At 47.5% G+C, this 21,484-nt stretch overlaps 1 protein-coding gene across 1 annotated transcript in view; it reads right to left on the bottom strand.

Moving 5' to 3' along the window:
- ACE2 (angiotensin converting enzyme 2) overlaps window positions 1–21,484 on the bottom strand; it is a 637,108-nt gene that overhangs the window by 313,753 nt on the left and 301,871 nt on the right. The gene's annotated exons all lie outside the window — the stretch shown is intronic.

Raw genomic sequence — 21,484 nt, 5'->3', positions numbered from 1 at the left:
AGGGCCTAGGGAATCGCTGGGAGCAGTCAGGACAAGCAATGCTGAAGTCGGGAATGGCCCTCGGGATTCGGGAGATGTGCGGAAAGCGCACGCACGCACCAATGTTAACCAATGGTGCGTAAAAGTTGTAAAGTTAAAGTTTAAGGACACTTCCGCTGAACCTAGATGGATAAAACTTAACACACAGACCCTAGAGATGTGCGCCAGTGTGGGAACACCGGCGGAGCAAAGTTACCTCACCCACAGGAAGTGGGTGCATAGGGTCGAAGTGGCGTCGGGTTTTGACACGCAGGCTCTTGGTGCTTGAAGCTGAAAGGGCTGCAGGCGGGTTAAAGATGAAGTGTCCGGTGGAGTCCAAGGGTGGACTCAAGTCGAAGGGTACCTGAAAGCAGAGGGGACAGAGTCTGGGTCACTCAGCAGTGACCAGGGTGGAACCAGGACGGAACCAGGCAATGTCGGGCGCAATCAGGTGGTCGTCGAGGAGCTTCCTTGACCACAAGGGAGATTCTTCGGGCTTCCACGTTGAGATGGAGGGCGAAGGGTCCAGAATTTCGTTTCAAATGTTTCTTCCAGGAAATCTGATGTGCATTGGCACTGCTCCCACTCTTATTCGAATCTGGGGGGCGTGATTACCTGCTAGGTCCCCCCCTATGGGTGGGACCCAGGAAGTGGGTGGATACACCCCCTTCCTTTGATCCAGGACGCCCTGGCACGAGGGCTGGAGTGCCCCAGAACCGGTTTGGCCGGATTATGCAAGGGGCAGCCTTGTGCGCCCCAAGCAGTGTCTGGTTTCTTTCAAACCTCCCTGCTACAATCCACTATCTCCTGTCTGGAGGGCGGTGACACCCTCCTGTGACAGGAAACCCTTTGTCCAGGACCCATTTGGTTGAGTTTCGGTCAACTGCAGGGGTCCAGACATTTGTCTGTGGCAGAGGCATCCATTTTGTGGATCTTAAGGTCTTTGGAGAAATTAACCGCATTTAAGTAAAGCAACATGTCTTACCCCTCTAGAGGGGTGGAATGCTATCCCCGTCGCCAGAACTGGCGAGGGGATAGTATTCCAAATCGTATGACACCTTACACGACATGTTTTGATAAAGCCAAACCAAAGTTGCTATTTAACCGCGAGGATTATAAGGCACTTAAGAGTATATGGTATGGCATTATCCTGAAACAGCTTAGGGAGTTGTTCCCGACAGCTGCAGACAGGCTCAGCTCATGCTAGAGCTCCATCTCACATAAAACCACGCACTCTGCCTCCAGGATTGATGAGGCCTTCCATAGGAGTGGCTCACAGGTTTACATGTGTCCAGATATAGGTTTAGATATAGGGATACTATATCTAAGCAAGGGGTGATTACACCACCTTACCCCAGCTGAGTGATCAGCCAGTTGTGTCAATTTAAGAACCAGCCAGGGGTGGCAAAAGATATGCTGCAGCCCCTGGTAGGCCTTGGTGGCCCCTATGCCCTGGGCACCTATAGTGCATTATACAGGGGCTGACAAGGAGTCCATTTCCAATTGGTATGTGCCTATAGCACATGTGTCAGTAATTTAGTGAGAGAACAGCAGGCTGGGGGTCTGATCAGCAGGCCCACAGCCTCAGTAGTCGAAAACCAGTGAAGCAAAAAGCAAAAATTTGGGGTGACCATAGGATAGCAGACCCTACTCTCCTACAGGACCCCAAAGTAAATAGATCTACAGGGGTCCTGTTTACTTTCCATAATTTCCTCACTATGCCTGTCCCCCAGCCCAACATTCCCAAGTTTGGTGCTGTTTGTTGGGGGCGCTCAAGACAACTCTTCTGATATCCCTGCGGTACTTTGATAAATAGACATCCGTTCTCCCATATGGACTGATCAGCATGATCAACTGAAAGAAGGGCTCTTGACGCTTATCTAAACATCTTTGTAAAAAATGTCCCTCAAATGCTAATAAGTCAAAGAGGCAAATGTGTGTATTTGTACAGGTTTTATATGAACACAACCTGGTAGATACTTTGTGGGCCTTTGTCAAGTGCAGGTTTGAACCAACTTATCAGTTCTGAACTAAAGGAACAAACAAGTTATGACCCACATATTTCTCTCAAATGTACCTGGAGGACATGGGTATTACTAGGCACTTAACAAATCTGTCAGAGACTGCTAGGGATTTTTAATGCATTGTTGTGAGTTCTAACAACCTTTTGCTACAAGTGCACACACATGTAGCTAATGCTCTGCCCTAACCATTTTTTAAAGGCAGCCAGATGGCATCTTTCATGGACGAAATTGTTACTAAAACCAGTCTTCTCCATTATGGTGGGATAACTTAATGGCAGATGGAGCAGCTTTTTTATGAATTTCTCTCACTGGGACTATTTTCTTTGCACTTTTGCTCACACCCCAAAGTTAATCCAATATGCAATGTGACTTCCTACTTTAGCATGACCCACTCTGTTAACCTATCGGGGAGACCTATTATAATTTCTACGGGCAAACTGGAGGATAGTTTTAAGCGAATCTTTAGATTTCTGTATTGCTTTGTTAATATGCACTTTCCAACACGTGCCGGGCACTGCTATCCTCAGATACCTGAAAGAGTGTACTTCCTCCAATTTAGCCCCCGTTCTGGCATTATAAAACTCCTGAGATTCCCCCTTTGTTTCCAAAGACCATAAACTGTGAATTCTTCTTGAATCAATTTTCAGTACAGTACTTTGCCGTAGCACGTAGATTAGCTTATAGCCTTTTGGGATTTTGGCATTCAGAATGGAGTAATCGGCCTACAACCGCACAGGTGTCTGGAAGCTTTCTATGGCTGCAATGCTGCTAAGCCACTTCTCTGTTGTACATCATCCATTTATAGTGCCATCAAAAGTGGGGCCAGGCATCACCCCTGCTCTGCTGCACACGAAGTTGAAAATGGACTGCCCAGCCTAACTTTTTGCCTCACTCTTACTTGAACAGTGGTTCCTGACTAATGCACATTTTCACAATAGTCAATAATGCCACATCAATTGCCAGGTTTTCTAGATTTTCCCAGTCTTGCCCCGTGGACCAGGTCCAAGGCTGAAATGAAATCCAGAGATTTCACATACAGAGGCAGAGAAGTTGCCATCATATATCTGTGCATAATATGCAAGAAGATAAAGACTTGGCTGATGGCAGAATTAGTTTAGAATCTATTTTGCAGTCTATATTAATACGGCTTATGAGTCTTTATGAATTGGGGTGAATTTGAGGATCTGTCTTGTATAGTGTGATTATTTTACTGTTCAGCCAGTACAAGGGACATTTCCTAGTACCTGAAATCTCTGTGAACCACATGGCAAAAATGGGTGCCCACAAGTTAGAAGACTTCAGGAGGTATCATATTAGGGCCTTATCCTTTGAAAGTTCTGCAAGTGAGTCCAGCTCCTTGTCTTTCATTAAATAATCTTCATGATTAGTTCTCCTTTGTATCAGCCACAGTTTCCCGCCTCACTACTTGCATTTCATGCAGAGTGAGAAAATTCTGTAGACAAGACTACCCCAGCTTCTGCTGCTATATTCAGATTGTTATTTTATAGCAGAAATACCCTCACTGTAATCAGCATGAATCGCCTTCCATTTGGTGATAAACACAATTTAAGAGCACTAACCAAGAATGAGAATCTTGGCAGTGAGTGCAACTTCCACTCCATCCAGAGGCAGTAAACCTTTACATGACGGGTGGTAAAACTCACGTAGTTAGCAGTCCATCGGGTGTGCAAGACGTGACACCAGGAGGAAGCCCTTTCCAAGGCTAGCGGTGGAATGACTATTGCAGTGTAAGGAATGCCTCTGGGATCTCAGCACATCTGGTAGAACTGGAACTCCAAGGACTCGCGAAGGATGATGCACAACTCACAAAACAAAGGAAGAGGGGAGACCTGTGGTGCCAAGTGGCGAGCATTGGCTTTATCTGTGCCATCGCACTGCAGTATGAACCTGGAAAGGTGTAGCAACTACGAGGATCATGGCATACCCAAGCCACAAGAGATAGCAGCCTTGCCATTAGGAACAGAATACCCAAAGAGCACCCTGCATGGGAGAACCCCAATCCATGAAGTAAGGGGGGCATTAGACAAGTATACAAAAACCATAGCCACACAGAAACTGGCAAGGGGCAGAGGGGCATGATGGCACCCCTGGATGTGATTGTCAAAAAATGTGCTATGGTGGCAAAAAAGACGACTAGGGCAATTAAATCATATATGATTGAGGTGAAACAAAATATGTTAGTGTTGAATTCCCCAATGAGTGATATGGAGTCCTGGTTACTGGGAACTGAGGGTCCCATTGATACTTTGAACTACTTTTTTTTGTCCTCATTTATCACCTTGGTTTCAAGTGAGGTCACCGTCTGGGACACTACAATCTGTCTCAGGTTAACAACCAGGCAGGGTATGGTTATAAACGCTTCTGAATGGACCAACACCCTCAGATATGTTATGTCCTCAGGGACCATCAAATAAGAAACCAAAAAGGGAGTGCAAACACTACCTTAGCCAGTAAAAGGTGCAAGTACAACCAATATCTCCCAGAAATGAATCCGGGCTCTTCGGGTTCAAAAGCACCATTGATGAGTTATCATCGGACCGGGGGAAAAAAACCTGTTAAGTCAATGACCCCAATCCAACTGGTGCCAAAATACTCTCTTAGCTGGGTTACCAGATCTTACTAGATCAACTCTAGACACTTGCAAAACTGAAACCTGCCAGTTGATGTGTGAGGGCGGAACAGAGTCTTTCCACTTTTTGCAGATCTCTCTACGGGCAAGTAGAATTGAATAAAACAGGAGACTTTTTGCTTGCCCATGAACCTCGGCCGAGAGCCCAAAGATGACAGTAGAAAGGTCTAGGGTGATCTGACTTCCTAACGATTTAGAGAGAGTGTGGCATATAGCATCCAAAAAAATAGTTAAACGAGGGCACTCAAAAAACATGTGGGCATCTGAAGCCGCTGGTAGACCACATTTAGGACAAACCACAGGGTTCCCTTGTGAGAATTTTGAGAGTCTGAGGGGAGAATAGTAAGACCTGTGGAGCGTGAACAAATGGTTTCTGCGCAGCCATGCCGGCTTAACAAGATCCCACAAAATTTTAAATGAGTTGCTCCACATATCCTTTACATTGTGACCCGGCATAGTAGGTCCCCAAAGCTGGTCTGGTAGCAAAAAGTCCCCATCCAGTTCCTCAAGGATCAAATTGTACCAGAGGTAGACTTCCTTCTTGGCCGGTGGATTATCTACCATCTGGGATACTAAATGACTATAGCCTCCAATAGGAAATCTATTTGCCAAGGATGGCCGAGCCAAGAAGGAATGAGTCCACCCAGCCATTTGCATATATTTAAACCATGAAAGGTTAGGACCCGCTCTATCTCTCAGACACTCCCACGGAAGCAAACTACCCTCTGAAAATAAGTCCGCCCAAACTAGCATCCCTGCCTCCTTAAGCGGAGCCGCCAAACTATCACCCAGCCACAAAGTGCTCTCAGGAAGACCCCAAAGAGGGGTCCTATAGCCATAATAGCTAACTTTTAAGTTGACCATTAACTTTGCCCACGTTTTTGTCAAACCCTGCAAAATCTTCAACGTAATTTTTTTTTTTAAACTTTTGGTTGCCAAATTTAAACAAAAGACCTGACTGGCTAAGACCTTCCCCATCAAGCAAAGCTGAGAGCAGGGCTCCCACTCCCGAATCCACAGGCATCTTTAAAAGCATTCTAACATGCGAGAGTTGAAATGCCCAGGCGTACAACTGCAGATCAGGGGCAGCCAACCCCCCCTTCTCTCTGCACCTCCTAAGTTTCTTACAGGCAATCCGCGGAAGATGCCGGTTCCAAATAAAGGAAGAGATATCCGCCTGTAGCTTCGCTAATATGGAGGGGTCAAAATAAAGGGGGATCGTATTAAATAAAAAAGAAACTTTGGGTAAAATGCATCCATTTCTAACGATAATGGCATTACTCCTAGTCCTACTCCCTCGCCTTCCTTCAGCACAATTGAGGCCCCGCCTCCCACCCAGACCCACCCCCAGTATAAAAACTCTGCCTGCCCCCACCTCCACCTGTACATAAACAAGCCGAGCTAGCACTCAGTTAAACCGCACCGGGAGGGAGGGAGGGTCCTTGAAGGAAGGCGAGGGAGTAGGACTAGGAGTAATGCCATTATCGTTAGAAATGGATGCATTACCTCCCGTCCCTCCCTCGCCTTCCTTCAGCACAATTGAGGACATAGCAAGCAGAAGCAAACAGAGATGGAAAACTGAGTGACAAAGAACACAAAACAGTGCCCCAAACACAGCAGATCAACATCCCTGGCCTCGCAAAGAGGACAAGACTCCGAAGCCCAAACCCCCACCAGAGGAAAAGCCACCAAGGCTGGGGACCGAAACCAACTACCCCATGGAGCGGGGGAAGGCAAACACCGGAGCCGGACCAAAGCGAACAAACAGAGTCCGCCACCCGGAAGGACACCACAACCAGCAGGCACCACAGCAAAAAGAGGCCGGACAGCCAAACTGAGCAAACGAGACGCCACAGCCAAGGAAGGAGCAGGACAGAACACAGGCCAAAACCACCCTATGACAGAGCGAAAACGCCGAGCCGCCGGAGGGAAAAGGGACGGAACCGGACCCAAAACCAGCAGAACCACACAGACCAGACAGAAGGGAAGGCACAAGACAGGGCCCACAACACCCCCAAGCGCCCTGCAGGGGCGACAGCAACCAAAAAACAAGGCCCGAGAGCCACAACCCAAGACCCCAAGGAGCCCAAAGGGTGGAACGGATAGGACATCCAACACCAGCAGCAAAGACCCCGAAGGGAAGGACCCGACAGGGCGGTGAATCAAACACACCAGACCCGGAAAAGAAAACCAGGCAACAGACCCCAGGCAACACGCAAGGAAGCCAGGAGTACCAAGAAGCAGGAAAGCCGCCCCCTGCACCCGCAGAGGAGCCACCGACAATCCCAGAAGAGCCCCAGAAGGAGCGAACTGCTACACCAAAAGGAGGCCAGCACCATGGGAACAACACCCAGAGCAGAACCCCAGGCCCAAAGGCCAGCAAACACCAAGCATAGGACAGCCGAAACGAGGACCGACGGGAAGCCCGCGAGCCACCGCCAGCCGGCCGAGAACCCCCAACCCAGCCAAGGCCAGCCGCACAACCGCCAGGCAGCAGGGGCAAGCCCCGCACAGAACCCAGGGGAAGGGCACGGAACATCAAAGGGCACGGAACCCCCGGAAGGAACCCCCACCGAGCGAAACACAACCCGAACAGGAGGGGAAAACAAGGAGCCCAAGGCCAACAGGGAGCAACCAACAACCCCCAAGAACAGACCCACAGAGCCCGCACCAGAAAGGCCCGAACTACGTAAAAGGCAGGGCAGGGTAAGGCACACAGAAGAGCCAGAGGCCCAGGAGAGGGCCAGACGCCCCCCCCCCCCAAAGACCCGGGACCCCAGACCAGAGACCCGAACTGGGCCACCCAGGCCGACCCCGGTGCCACGAACAGGACCACCACAGGGAGGCCCCAAAGACCCACCAACAGTCCAGACCCAGGGAAGGAGAGAGAAAACCCAGGAGGAAGGAAGGACCCAGCATAACAGAACTGCCAGCACACAGGTCACCCACAGAGGCAGAGAGCCGACAGCCCCAGCACCCAGACCAGAGTCCACAGAAACAGGACGCAGGCAACCAAGGAACAAGGACCAGAACCTGGACCCACCCAGGAAGCGGCAAAGGACAACGCCACCGGAGTGTCAGACGGAGCCAACACCCACAGACCCCCAGAGAGCCCCGAAAGGACACCAGGGTAAGGCCAAAATGCCACAACAGCCACCAGCAAGCGGACCCCCGGGAGAGCAGCAGGAACCAGAACAGGAACCCAAACCTAGCCAAGCCCGAACAGGCCGGCAACCGAAGCCACCACAAGCGGAGCCGGAGGAGCCAGTGAACACCGAGCCAGAAGGCAACAGTGGCCGAGCCACCAGGAGAGCCCCCCCCTCCCCGTGGACCGACCGACAAGGGCAGCAGGGACAACAGACCCCGGAGGCCAACCCAACAGGAGCCAGAGTGACAGGCTTAGAAGAAGAAAACAAGCCCAGGGAACACCGCAGAAGCCAGGCGCCCCAGCACCAGCAGCCACAGGACACGCTGGAGGAGCCCCCGGGGCCACAAGGTCGAACTCAGGAAGGAAGAGAGACCAGGCACCCACCGGACAAGGGAACGGGGCTGAGCTCACAAGAGCGTCCGGACAAGCGGGAAGACCCAGGGCGAAGGCCCGAGGCCGAAGAGGAAGGATGCAACACAGAAACGGGCATACCCCACATAGAACCGCAGGAAACGCAGAAAAGAAGCAGCGACTGGGAAGAGGGGAGAAGCGATCCCAAAATACAGGGCAAGCCAAAACCACCAGGAAGGGCCCGTGGAAAGGCAGCCCGAAGGGCCAACACACGGGAGGGCACAGGCCAAATCCAGGGGCAGACCCCCAGGAGAACCAGGACAGGCACAAAGCCGCCGGACACCCCAGCCACAGCACCAGAACGGAGCGGGCCCCAGACCCAAGCCCCACCGACAGGAACCCAGCAGACGGAACACATGGCAAGCAAACAGGACTCCCAGTCCAGCAGAGCCAACCAGCAGGAACCGGAGACAGGCACTGGAGACAGCCAAACCCTCTCCAAACCGGTGGAACCCGCACCAAGCCAACCCAGCACCCAAGAACATACAGCAGTGACAGGAACCCAACAGGGCAAGGCACACTGACCAAGAGGCAGTCAGCCAGGGCAAAAGAAACGGTCAAAACCGCGCCCACCCGAAAGACGGAGGAGAAACCCAGAGCAGGGACCACGGAGAGGCCCCAGTGCAAGGCACGGGAGAAAGGCAGGACGCCCCAACCAAGGCAAGGCAAGCAGAGGGCCCAAGGTGGCGACATGCAGCCACCACAAACCGCCACCGCAAACTCCACGAAACCCAGCACCAAGGAGGGCACAGAAGAAGCCGAGAACAGGCCAGCCAGTGCCACGGCAGCAGCCAAGCAGAACAGGCCCACCAAGCAGCGCGGCCAGGACAGAGGCCAACTGCACAACAGGAGGAAAGGGGTGACCCACACCAAGAAGCAAAGCCACTGGAGGAAGACAGGGACGCGCAGCCCAGAAGCGAACGCCCTGCGCAAACCAAGAGCGCAGAGAAACCCGAAACCAATCAGGACCAACACAGCGCAGAAGGAAGAAGGAGGGCTGGGAAGAGACCGCCAATGGCAGGCCGCACAGGAAACCGCCAAGCAACAGTCAGCAGGGCAGCACCACAGCGGACAAAGCCACACGCACCACGCACCTACAACAAGTACGAGCAACGCACGCTACACACAGCACTAACCCCCACCCCGGCACAAAAGGGCAAGCCCAACCGGGAGGGCCGGGGACACCAAGGAAAGAAACCCACAGGCCCCGCCCAGCAGGAAACAGGAAAACCCTGCCGACCAGCACAGGAGTCCAGCGACCCACGGCCCGAACGCTCACCACCCCGGAGCCACACACAGAGCAGAGGCGGGAGAAGGATCCACACCCAAGGACCCAGACGGGAACCACGCGCACATAGGACCAGCCGGTTGATGACGGGACGCAGAAGGCATCATCCAAACCCCAGAACACAGGACAGGGCAGCCACAAGCAAGGCCAGCACCATCATGAGACAAGAAAGGCAGAACACCCCCCATGGAGCCCAATGCGACAAGAGCATCCCAGGGGGACCGGAGACCCAGCAGCAAAGGAAGAGGACACCAGTACGCCCCCAACCAATCCCCATGCGACCCCGTCAGGAGCAGACCCAGGGGCAGACAACCATCAAGGCTACCACCAAAGGGAACATGGAGCAGCAGGACAAGAACGGAAGCCATCCAGCGAAAACCAGTGCCACCAAAGGATTTCACTGAGGGACAGCACCAAGGCCGGTCGGCATACAACATCCACAGGGCAAGAAAAACGCACAAGCAGGCTGTAGAAACCACAGGCCGTAAATATGTACATTTACGCCTCAGCAGTGCGAAGAATCTGTCAGCAGCACACAATACCAGAAGGCACGAAAAAGGAAATGTGAAGCCGAGGAGCCGTGGATGGAAAAAGGCACAGGGATGCCCCGGAAAACCCACACGGTGCACTGCAGAGGAGCAGGGGGACCACAGCAAGGGGGCTGGGCCATGCCCAGCCCCTCACCAGGCAGCCGGCAGAGCGGCAGTCCCCGGGTGCAAGAAGTAATGCGCCCCGCCACGAAACAAAAAAGGAAACGGGCACAAACCCGCCCTACCTGGACTCCTGGAAAACAGCACACCGGGAGGAGGCAGCCACGCAGCCCGACCCGGAAACACAGCCCCAGCCACAGGAGGACCGCCAAAACACGGCTGCGGATTCCTGAGCCACCGCTCCGCCCCCATACCACGAGGGAGATGAGGAGAGGAGGCACCGCCAGGAGAACTCAGCAGAGGACACCGTCGCCGCAGAGAACCAACACGAAGACTCCCCGGCACCGCCACAGGGAGGAACTGAAGGTAAGTCCCACTAGGGAGACAAAAAAAAACAGGTGGGGGCGGGCAGAGTTTTTATACTGGGGGTGGGTCTGGGTGGGAGGCGGGGCCTCAATTGTGCTGAAGGAAGGCGAGGGAGGGACGGGAGGTAATGGTCATTTTGACCAAGTTAACTTTCCCTAAAAGAGATAGTGGTAGTGATACCCAGGATCGCATTAACTGCCGGCAATGCTTTGCTACTGCGGAGAAGTTAGAGGCTACTAAATGGTTTATGTCCTTCGTGATATTTAAGCCAAGATATCGCATAGAAGATCCTGGCTGTATGCTGATTTCACAGAGATCATCGTTCCAGTTTAAAACCTCGGTTTTTGAGGCATTTACCTCATACCCTGATACTTCCCCGAACTCCTGTGCTACCTTCAATGCTGCTGGAAGTGCGGTTTATACATCCGAAGAAAGGATAAGCACATCATCCGCATAGAGGGCTACCTTCCGCTCCCAACCCCCATACGAGAAAGGCTTTATATTCATATCATCCCTCAAGCGTTGCGGTAGGGGCTCGATATACAAATCGAATAGAAGAGGGGAGAGAGGGCAGCCCTGCCTCGTCCCCCTGGAGATGTTAAAGGGGCCCGATAGCGCTCCATTACCCATTACTCGAGCAGTAGGGTTTTGATACAGAAGGCCTATGACTCGCCGAAAAGCCCCCCCAATGTTAAATTTGGCCAAGGCCTCCGACAGGTATATCCAATTTACCCTGTCGAAGGCCTTGGAGGCATCCAGAGTTACCGCAGCCAGAGGAAGGGACGCAACAGTAGCCATATCCATGGCTCCTATTAAATCATATGTTAATTCATACAGCTGGCGTCCTTTTACGAACCCCTTCTGATCCTGGTGAAGCAACTCGGGAGCAACCTCTGCCAGCCTCCTTGCCAAAACAGTAGCAAAGATTTTGTAATCTACATTTAAGATCGAGATTGGCCTATAAGACCGACAAGAGGAGGCAGGCTTACCAGGTTTCAGAATAAGAGTAATGGAGGCACCATTCCAAGATTCTGGGGGAGGCTGACCGTCCCTCAAAATTTGGTTAAATAGAGTGACAAGAAGTGGTGTTATTTCATGTTCTAATAACTTGAACATTTCTGCTGGTAGACCGTCGGGTCCTGCCGCTTTCCCTTTCTTGCCACTTCAAATGGCTGCCCTAACCTCCTCCCCAGAAATCTCACTATCCAAGAGTATACTTTGATCAGCAGACAGGGCCGGAAGGGAGATTTTACTTAGCCAATGCTTAACTAGATCAGGGTTGATGGATTTATCTTCATGGTATATTTCCTGAAAAAAGTCTCTAAAGGCTAATCTTATGCTCTCATCCGAAGAAATTATGGAATCATTTGAGGCTATTGACACAATGTTGTTACGAGCCTGATCTGTTTTAGCCTTCCAGGCCAACAGCTTCCCTGCGCCTTCCCCATATTGGAAGTGGGCCAATTTGCTGGCTTCCCATCTTTGCTGAACTCTCTTACTCAGAACTGAACCCAAGTGTGCTTTTAAACCAAGCAGCTTATCCTGAAGTGATTTTGAGGCCGCCTCCATAGAAGCGGGCAAAACGTCGATATCTGATTGAGTTTTAGCAATGTCTGTCTCAATGGAAGCAACCTCCTCCCTATATTGTTTAGAGCGATAGGAAACTTTGCTTGTAATAAGCCCCCTTAGGCACGCCTTAAGGGAGTCCCAAACTACTCCAGACGCTGCTGAACCAATATTTATGATCATAAAACTTTGGATCTCGCTCTTAAGATATGAGACATCATCAGGATGTGAAAGAAGAGAACGATCAAAAGACCAACCTCTAGGGGAGATGCTGGGAGTCCCCTTATACTCCATTAGTATTGCAGAGTGGTCAGACAGATGTAAAGGGAGGTAACTTATAGATTTGACAGCATCCGTCAGTCTCTGACTTATCAGGACAAAGTCAATTCTGGATTTATGATGGTATTTATAATTTCTAAAGGAAATGCCCTGTTGCTGTCCTGACCTTAATCTCCAAATATCCACGTATCCATATTGTCTCATTGATGTAAGCAAAAATGACCTAGATTTAGAAAGGGCCATCGGACGACTACTAGGAGTTTTGTCTAGGAGAGGGTCCAAGACTATATTGAAGTCGCCTGCCCATATGGTTGGTTCCGGACATGACAGGAGGTGGGCAAAAATAGCCTCAAGAGAAGAGGGGTCATCAATGTTAGGCCCATAGTTTCCAACAAATGTATATTGGACCCCAGAGATGACAACCAGAGTGGTAATGACCCATCTGCCACCTGGGTCCACGGTTTGGGCAACTAACCTGGCTTTAAGCTGTTTTTTAAAGATAATTGATACTCCTCTGATGTTAGTATTCTGTGAGGAAGACACCGAAAAGTCAATCCATCTATTTTTCTTCACTAAGACAAGAGATTCAGCATGCGTCAGATGAGTCTCCTGGAGTATAACTACCTGCGCCTCCGAATCACGCACATACTGTAAAATTTTATCAGCTCTTGGTTTGGAGCGCAGGCCATTGACATTCCAGGAAATGACTTTAATATACCCCATAATCCAAGGCCTCGCTAAATACACCTGCACAAAGAAAGTAACCACTCTACACCTTTGCAAAACTATTACCAGTTCAGACAGCAACATATACAATTGAACTAAAACCGAATGAAAAATGAGGAACTTTTCAATTTTAAGCCTCGACCCCTCCCCCCTCCTACCTCTGTGACCCCCCCCACATCCCTCCACCCATCCCCTGGAGAACCCTTGCTATATCTAACCGGAACAGGTCCAGTAGATAGCGCCCCTCCCCGCGCTCCCGCAAGAACTACTCCAACCCCAACTCTAAGTGCATAGTGCAAATGACCTGGTGTTATACAGGATTCCTAAAAGTTACATTTTATCTCTTGCTATAATATTGGTCAAAGATTAGCGTATGATTAAGATAGCAATAGACTAAGGTAAATTAGACCAAGCTAATCTGTATTTTTTTAACTACTTTTTGTTTCAACCATTGTGCAACTGCACCATGCTTCTACTGGAAAGGAAACTTGAGTCACTGGAAATTAGTCAACAATTTAAGGACCATGGATATCACTCTTGTTGGACCTGATAGGGGCTTGATAGTGGTGATGAGGTCTTTTTACGGGGAGTTTACAGCCCCTGTAGACCACTCTCATGCTGCAGTTGTGCAAGGGATGTTTAGACTTCCCTTCAGAACATCTGGCCCACCAACTACAAGAACATTGGGACTTTTATAGGGGTGTATGATGGCCTCAACTGGCAATAATTGATCCAGAGGAGAGTGGCTATTCTGAAACAGCACCTGTACTTCCATAGTAATTATATCTTGCTCCCCACAGATTTTACTGTGGAGACCATTCTAAGTGATTTTGGGCATCCCGGCTCTCCTGAGCATTTTATTATATTAACACCTAAATTGTTCTATTGTGGCTACAGCTTGAATATTCTTGAATGATGTGAACGACAGTTCCCCCCGGGATACAAGAGCATCTTGGCGTTGGAGAAAGAGTCCCGCCTATCTGTACTGATGGGTGTGCAAACTACTAACAGGAGAGTCTTGAGTGCTCATCTAAACAGTAAGTGGTTTGTCTGTATATGCAATGCAGATGGTGTTAATTCCACATTTTGGTACACAATAGTAAAGAGAACAACTTCCATAATAAGTCATATTTTTAATTGTGGGAAGCTGGAAGAGCAGTTGTGAACCGGATCTCAGGATCCACAAGAGTTGGTGTACCTGAAATCTTTCTTTGCTTACAAGATTTGTCAAGTTAAAAATGGACTCTGAATGATAGATAGGATTTTGAAAATTATTCTATATCTCCCTGGTAGCTGGAGTAGGTTTCTCCTTGAAGAAAAGACTTGTCAAACAATCTGAATCCAAGACATCTCTAATTCCAACCTTCAGAAAGTACTGTAGTTTATTAAGTGCACTGTTTGGAAGGCCTTGCTAGAGTGTGTGTTTTCTGCACAAGCCAGGAGCCGAAATGGATTCATCATGGAAGTGTCTAGTTTTACCTCCATCATGACCAGAAGGCCATTTAAGACTTAAACGTTTGGGGATGAAAAATGTTGCTTTCCTATTTGAAACTCCAGTGGGATAGGCCATTAAATCTTGTCTTTCTAATGTGTTCAACTGGTTATCAGTACACCAACCTAAATGTAACCCTGATAAAACTGAGATCCTGTTCTTTGGTGACATCGCTCCCGAAATATGGAGGACATGGCGGGCGCAAGATATTCCTCCCCCAGGCACACAACAAAATGTAGTAAAAAAATTGGAAATTAAAATTTATAGCGCCTTTCTTCTAAACTACTCATCCAGACATTGGTGGGCTACTGCTTTGGGATCCTACGTTCTCTAAAGAAATGCTTCCCTTTTTTGCTAATAGAGACTAGGAAAATGGTGGTCCAAACCTGATCACCTTGAGGCTAGATAACGCTCTTTACTTGGGCCTCCCAGACTACTTGCTCATCCATCTCCGGTAGTACAGAATGCGGCAGCTACATTAATTCACAACTTGGCTTCAAGAACGCGTATGACTCCCCAGTTGAAGGCACTACACTGGCTGACTGTCAAAAAGAGGCTTCTTTTCAAAACTTTGGTCCTGGAACATAAAGCTCTCCATGGGAAAGGAGCGGTCTATCTGAGGAGGAGGCTATGTGAGTATGCCCCCATTAGGGAACAGCAATACTCCCATAGCTTTTTAGCCAGGATTCCTAAAATTTGCTGGCAAGAACACGTGGAAGATCGTTCTCTTTCCTTGGCCCAAAGACATGAAGTAAACTTCCGAGAGAACTACGGTCTATTTCAAAGCTTCCTGTTTTTAGGAAAAAAATAAAAACATGGCTGTTCCAGCAAAAGTGGTAATACGATCACCTTTGGGCAGACGGCAGGTTTCCTCACATGGCCAGCGCTTGGACACTCCTTGGAGTATGTGTGCGCTATATAAATGCCTTTTCACTCATTCATTCATTCAATTAAATACTACCCCTCCCTTCAGACAAAATCACATTTACACAGACTTCTCAGAGTCCATTGGCCTGAGCCAATAAACCATGGCAGAGTTCAAGCACAACTTAAGGATAACATTTCAGGGCCCAGGACCTAACAACCTACTCCAAGGCTGCCCTCAGGTTGGAAGATTTTAAAAAGACTTAGGGACATATTTACAAGGGCCTATTGCCGCAGAAAAGACACTTTTTGTGACTTTCCTGTGGCGATAATCCTTTTGCCTTATTTACAAGGTGGAGTTAAGCAACTTAGCGCGGATTAACACGGCCTTCTAAAAAAGGACCCCTTTCAGGCTACACTTAGCGTGAAAGGAGTGGGCACAATGAGTGTTGCGGTGGGCGTTTCACCCATTGATTTTGAAGCTGTCCCCTATTTACAAGGGTGTTGTAAATATGGGGCAGCACCAAAATTAATACCAGGGAAAACCTGGTCTTAACATGGTGAAAGGAGGAGAAATTTTTATTTTCTCCTCGTTTTTGCTGTTTCTCTATGTGCTGCATTGTGCAGCACACATAGAAACAGCAAATCCCTATTGAATGATTGTTTATGTGCAGGACGATGTCCACAATCAGATGTATGACGTTACAACGCATACCTTTACAACGCATTTTTTACAACGCAACATCCATTACAACGCATTCCATTACAACGCATGCCATTACAACACATTTTTTAAAACTACCTTTACAACGCATTCCATTACAATGCATACTACCTTTACAACGCATACCATTACATTGCATGTATGGTAAGTATTGGATAGTGTAGAGGTAAAAATTACTATTCTAACTCCAGGGGGGTGCAACAGTAGGGTAAGTGTTGGATAGTGTAGGGGTAAAAATTACTATTCTAACTCCAGGGGGTGTAACAGTAGGGTAAGTGTTGGATAGTGTAAGGGTACTATGCGTTGTAATGGTATGTGTTGTAATGGTATGCGTTGTAATGACTGCGTTGTAATGACATGAGTTGTAATTGTATGCGTTGTAGTGTTATGCGTGGTAATGGTTGCGTTGTAATGGCATGCGTTGTAAGGGATGTTGCATTGTAATAGGTAATTAATCAGAAAGGAGAATGGACACTTGTAGCTTCATAACCATTGGTTATAATGGATCACCCTCATAAACGCTATGATGCCAAATGCAGTGTATATCTGTTATCCGCCCCACGTTTAGCGTTATGGCATAGTCATCGGGTGTCCAATTACGTGCTGAATGCCAGCCTCATCCTGAGGCAACCTCTGGTCTGGGTAGCAGTGTCTAGAGAATGAGGGGCACCCCCAGAGAGAAGGTAAAAGAAAGAAAAAAGTTTTTAATTAAATAACAATGTCTCACCTAAAAAGAACCTTTAATATAAAAAGGAGAGGTAATGTTATTAAAAATGGTTGGATATGGTGGTTGATCAAGTTACTGAATCACCTTATATCTTTTCAAAAACGGTCGACATGTTTCTGCTCTTTCTGGCCCAGCCTGGTCTATAGAGCATTCGTCAGGACATACAGGACAGACAGATAAGTACTTACACCATTTGTGTAGTTTACAGAAAAAAAGTGTCTTTTCAACACTGGATTGTACTGTTAGTTTCGCTTCCTAGAATAGGGAAACAAAAAGACAAACAACCACATTGTGAAATTCAGGGGGGGTATTTTGATATAGCACTAATTATGTTCTCTAATTTAGAGTATCTAACAGATAAAACAGAAGGGGGAAACACTGGGGACACATCGGGTCCGAGCCAAGCACTCTGAGCCACATTCCAAAAAACAAAGAATGCATGATTTGGTAGTTATGATATTCAGTCAACATCATAAGTGTCTATAAACTCAGTAAGTAAATCAGGGATAAATGCTGAGACTGTGATAATTCTACTTGTAACCATGAGTGTTGTTCATTCTCTACTCTAGACGTCTCCTACTGTGTCAATGTTGCTGTCAGATGGCTAGGTTACAAACATGCACGGCAGGGAAATTTAAGCCAGTTTTTACTCTACTGACAAAAGATATCAACTTCAACAGTGAAGCGGCAATTTATACGCAGGCATAGTTCTAGTGTTATAATGTATGTTACCCAAGAAATTACATGACTGATTTTAGGCTTTAAATACGAGTTAGTGTGCTCCGTATAAATACGAAAACGCTTTACCTTGGTTGAGAGGTTAGCGCTCGTCTTCAGGGTGCGTGGGTGTTTTCTCAACCCGAGCTAAGGTAGGAGCACAAGGGGACCACGGTTAATGGGTCAGTGCATCTTACCAGTTCGTCTCCGAGTTTGTTTAGTATATCGCCGCCATTCTCACCCGCGTGTTGGAACGGTCTCCACGTCCTGTGCTGGCTCTGCCCCTGGACGAAAGGAGGCCGTTCCTACTTCCTATTTAAACAAACATCGCCATAGAAATAGGACTGCGGTTAAATTCAACCATTATGAACTCCGTTAACTTCATGTGGTTGGGATGAGTTGTACTATGTAATTAATGCGTTTGAAAAACATGGGTATTTAGAAATTATGGGCCAATTACTCACTAGAAACCATAATCATGATAAGGATCAACAAATACGTTGTTCCTCTGTGCCGCTGCACGATATAAATGTCTGCGGGTTATTGTATACATACAAACACTTGGACACATAAATTGGGTTGTCACTGTCACAGCGTTAATGGTTCACAATGGACTGATATAGTACCCGTAAAAAATGCCCCAAGTTTAAGCGACCGCTGTACGCGGTATTGATAAATAATGATAGAGGGCTGTATGTTGTGTCAAATAAACACTCAGTCTGCGTGTCTTATTAAGTATACCTTCGTTTTTGAGTGGATATAAAGACAGAGGGGAGGATGTTTCTATAAAAGTTCTTACCCTCCATTTGTTGTGAATGGTGAGTAGAAGTTATAGACTAGAGAAGTGATGAAGAAGGCGCTCTATTTACAGAGCTATGTGTGGAACTGTCTCATGTATTCAAGACAATAAATACGGGCATGATCATCAGATGGAAATTTATGTGAATTGGTGCCACGGTATATTATCATTAAGATGTGTGAGGTGTGTTTGAAGACGGTTCACCCACCTCTGTTCCTTCTCAAACAATATCTTTTCTACATTCGTAGTTTTATCTGTCAACATTTCTAGAACTGTCCATCTCCGCTCCTCACAGTTATGGCCTGCTTCGATAAAGTGGGAGCACAACTTGGTGGTATTCCTCTTCTGTCTTATGTTGCTCTTGTGTTCTCCTATTCTTATCTTCACTTTTCTGCAGGTCAGGCCCACATACTTTTTATGGCATGGACAATTCACCAGATATACCACGTGAGTGGAATTACAGTTGGTGTGCTGTCGTTGGGTCCAAACCAAATATTCTGTAAGCTGCAATGTTTTAGTTGTGTTAGTGAGTTTACACACAACGCAAGTCCCACAGGGATAATGTCCTGTAATTGGCATCATGTTCATGTCTCTAGTAGTTGGCAAGATCTTTTTCTTGACTAGACGTGTGTGTACCAACACATCTTTTAAGTTTTTTGTTTGCTTGTTGGCGAACCTTGGTTTTGGCCAGTCGTGTTTGCGAGACGTGATAATTCGCCAGTTCTTGTTGATCAATTTTTGGACCTCATAGGTGGCTGGGCAGTATGTAGTCACACATGTAACTAAATCCTGGGTTCGTTGTTTCTGGTTGGTTTGCAGAAGGCACTCCCTCGGTTGGTGTCTGGCTCGCTTGCGACACCTGGAAATGGTGGTGGATGTATACTCTCTTGCTTTTAACTTTTGGCTCAATTCCTGTGCTTGTAGCTTGTAGTCGCTGTTTTTACTACAATTGCGTGTTAGACTAAGAAATTGGCTGTATGGGAGGTTGTCCCGCAGGGGTTTTGGGTGGTAGCTTTTGTAAGGCAAAAGACTATTCTTTGCAGTGGGTTTCATAGATGTTTTAGTTTCCAGTTTTCTATTTTCACAGAAGATGGTGAGGTCAAGGAAATCAATTTTTTCTTTACTTGAGATAAATGTGAATTTTAGCCACCGATCTCTACAATTCAACCACTCCATAAATAAGTTCAAGTCTTTGTCAATGTGCCAGATCCGTAAGATGTCATCAATATAACATTTCCAGTATAAAATACTGGAAACGTATGGGTTACTGTCATTTAGTACGAACTGGTTCTCGAACTGACTCACATAGAGTCCCGCTACTGAAGGGGCAAAGGCACTGCCCATGGAAGTACCATGGCATTGAAGGAAGAGGTCACCATTATATTCAAAATAATTTTCTTTTAGAGCTAGTCGACAACATTCCAGTACGTAGTGTCTGGGGGTGTTATGTGTCCAGTTCTCCATAAATAGCAGATCTTCTAACATCTGTAGTGTTTCATCCTGTGCGAGACTGGTGTACAACGACTCAACGTCTAACCCTACAAGTAACATTATGTCTGGGTCAAAGTCTCTTCCAGAAATCTGAGTCAGAAGATCACGAGTATCTTTAAGATACGTAGGGGTCTTTTGCACTAGAGACTTTAAATATTCATCTGCAAATTTCGATAAAGGCTCTAATATGGAGCCAATACCCGAGACTATCGGGCGTCCAGGAGGTGGAGACTTGTTCTTATGAGTCTTTGGGAGCGAGTAGAAGAACTGTGTTTTTGGTTCTATCGGTGTTAGATAGTCTGCTTCTTTTTTAGAAATCCACATGTTGACTTCTGCCTCATGGATCATTATGGCAACAGTATTTCTCAATCTATCTGTTGGGTCTGTATCTAATCTCATGTAAAATTTTGTATCGGACAATAGAGCGAGACACTGTTGGTTATATCCTTCTTTTTTGAGGATTACCACCCCTCCGCCCTTGTCCGCAGGCTTGATAATTATATCGTCATTATTTCTTAGCTCTTCCAGTGCTAGACGCTCCTTTTTATTCAGGTTTTGGAAAGTCTTTCTCTTCTTGTTTTCAAGGCTATCTATCCCTTTTAAGAGGGCCTGTTCAAATATTTGTAGTTCAATTGGGATTGAGCCAATAGGGGGATTGAATGTAGACTTTCTCCTGAGAGTTGTATCACCTTCATTTTGTTTTGGTTCTGTGTCTGAAAAGAAAGCCTTCAATTTCAATGTTCTGCAGAACTTTTTAATTTAAAAGTGTCCAAAGGTGGTTTGGGGACGAATCCAAGACCCTTATTAAGGACATTGGTCTGGTCTCTGGACAGGGTCATTTCCGATAGGTTTACAATCAATGATTCTTCTTGCTCGTGCCAGGCTGGGCTGATGACATGCTGCGCGTTTGGACGTTGGGCTGTTGGTCTTGCCAGGTTAGATTTTTCTTTCACCCGCGTGATTGATTTTGGCCTCTCAATAAAAAAGGCTGCTGTGGTTGGTGCGGGTTTCCTGTACCAGTCATTTGCTGATTGCCCATTAGAGGTGGTTGGGGCCCACCTTGATTGTAGCCCCCATATTGTGGTATGTAGGGTTGGAAGAAAGGTATATGATTTCCATGAAAAAACGGTGGTCTCTGCCACCTATTGCCTCTTCGTGGGCGTTGATATCGATAGTTGTTGCGGCCTCTTCTTGGGAGTTGATTCGTCTGAGCTCCCTTCTGAGACATCAGAGGAATTCCACCCAATTGATTCATAGTCTGAGCCGGGGTCGGTTGCTGTATAGTCCTCTTTAGAGTACGGATGCATCCGTTCTTGACTAAACTTTTTAAGGTCCTTTCCTAATTTTTGGAGTTTACTTTGCATGATGAACTCCTGTGTTTCATCCATCTCTTTCGTAATCTCCTCAAGCTTCTTTTTGTAAACTAAGGGATTGATGCCCTTTTAGAGTTCATTTTCACACCCCTGAATTTGGACCAATAAAGCCTCTGATAGTCTCTTGGCTGTTTCGACTATGAGACCAAGTAGTCCAATGTACATTTCCAA

This window comes from Lissotriton helveticus, chromosome 8 (assembly GCF_964261635.1).
Source record: "Lissotriton helveticus chromosome 8, aLisHel1.1, whole genome shotgun sequence".
Taxonomy (NCBI): Eukaryota; Metazoa; Chordata; class Amphibia; order Caudata; family Salamandridae; genus Lissotriton; species Lissotriton helveticus.
The sequence above is the reverse complement of the archived record's forward strand: the minus strand, read 5'-3'. Positions and strand labels throughout refer to the sequence as shown.